The sequence below is a fragment of the Octopus bimaculoides genome, chromosome 9 (genome assembly GCF_001194135.2).
Source record: "Octopus bimaculoides isolate UCB-OBI-ISO-001 chromosome 9, ASM119413v2, whole genome shotgun sequence".
Classification (NCBI taxonomy): domain Eukaryota; kingdom Metazoa; phylum Mollusca; class Cephalopoda; order Octopoda; family Octopodidae; genus Octopus; species Octopus bimaculoides.
The window spans coordinates 59,611,578-59,613,549 of NC_068989.1; positions in this window are offsets into that span (position 1 = coordinate 59,611,578).

The window sequence follows — 1,972 nt, forward strand, 5'->3', positions numbered from 1 at the left end:
GGTCCCAGTCTAATGATTGAAACAAGTAAAAGATAAAAGATATATATACATATATATATACATATATATATAGAGAGAGAGAGGGGGGGGGGAGACAATGATCATAAACAAAAAAAATTGATTCAATGCAAAAGTATTACACGGTAACACATAGGTACTATGACTTCAGAGTTTCGCCAATCACAACTCATCAAACTGTTTGACGAGCCGTTATAGGCGAAATTTTGAAAACCCAGCCAGCATGAGGCTCTGTCTTTAAAAACAACTTGTGCGTGTTTGTTTGTATGTCTGTGTGTGAATTAGCATGTGTATGTATGCGTATGCGGGTATGAGCATGAGTGTGTGTGCTTGTGTATGTATGTGCGGAGGGGCGCATGAACGTATGTGTATATATATTTGAGTGTGTGCTAGTAAATTTGTGTGAGTGTGTGTGCGCCTGTGAATAAGTGTATTATACTTAAAATTCATTTGTATAATTAAAGTGCAGGCCCTAGAGAAAGAGTCGAGCTCTTAAAACCGAATTTGCGTCGCAGAATTGATTCTTACTTGAAGCCAGTCACTTGACTTGCGCCGCTAATACCCTTGAAAAAGGAATAAACATTATACTTCACACTCTCACTCTTTAAAAAATACACATAAATATTGATTTCTTTTTAGTTGGGTGGAAACCAATTAATGGAGAGAGTGTATTACTGGTAGTTATTTTATCGCTGCTGGAGACGGAAATTGGTGAAGAATAAAGCTAAATACAGTAATGTATATAGTGTGGCATCGCTCTTCGATTTCAATTTATGTCCCTGTCCTAATATATAACAAATATTACAAGAAAATGGGTGAGCCAGTACGCATATTCTCAACCCACAAGAATTAGCAGCCAAAACTCACACAAATCACACCTTGCCCTCTTAAAAATGTTGCATTGAAAAATGTTGTTCCTCTATATTCCTGAAAAATAACGGAGTGTTTAAGAGTGGAACGTCCTTTGATGATAGATCTACTCGACAGGGGCTAGATTACGGTTATACAACAACAACAACAAAATACAATAAATATGAAAGATTATTTAATACATGCATACACACACATACATACTCATATATAAAGGACACAGGTTTCGTGTGTCACATAGCTAGCTAGAGGCGATGGCTTCTTGGAGCTAATTCACGGCAGCTTTCGTCCTAATTTTGGGACTGCCATGTTGGCTTGGCGATAACTATTAATTTCCAGTACCGCTGCCGTAGTCTCCTTTAGAGAGACTTAGAAATATTAATAACTCTATACATATATATATATACACATATATATATATATGTATGTAAGTATGTATGTAGGTATATAAGCATTATGTAATATATGTATATGTACATATACATATATATATATATGTATATCTGTATATGTGTATGTATACACACACACACACACATGTTAATGTTTATTTGTATGACAAGTTATACATAAAAACAATTTAACACTAACTGAAGAATTACCGAATACATTTTAGTAGAGCACAAATTTAATTTTTATAAGGTTGACAGTGGTGTCCACGTTTGTTCGCCATCACTAGCTTGACGGCGGGGAGCAAACTGATACTTTGAAATCACTATTAACCTTTTTCTTGTATATGTGTATGGACAGACAGACAGACAGACAGACAGACAGACAGACAGACAGATAGACAGACAGATAGATAGATAGATAGATAGATAGATAGATAGATAGATAGATAGATAGATATTATTCTTATACAAGAATGTTGTTCGCAGTGACTTCGAAGTTTTGACCACCTAAGCCATCGTCAGGAAGTCTGACGATGGCTTAACTGGCTGAAACTTTGAAGTCACTGTCAACAACATTCTCGTGCAAGTATAACAAATTTATACTCTGCAAAAGTATAGAGTAACCCATCGGATTAATGTAAAATTGTTTTTATTATAACTGAACATATAAAGAAATATTAATATATGAGTGT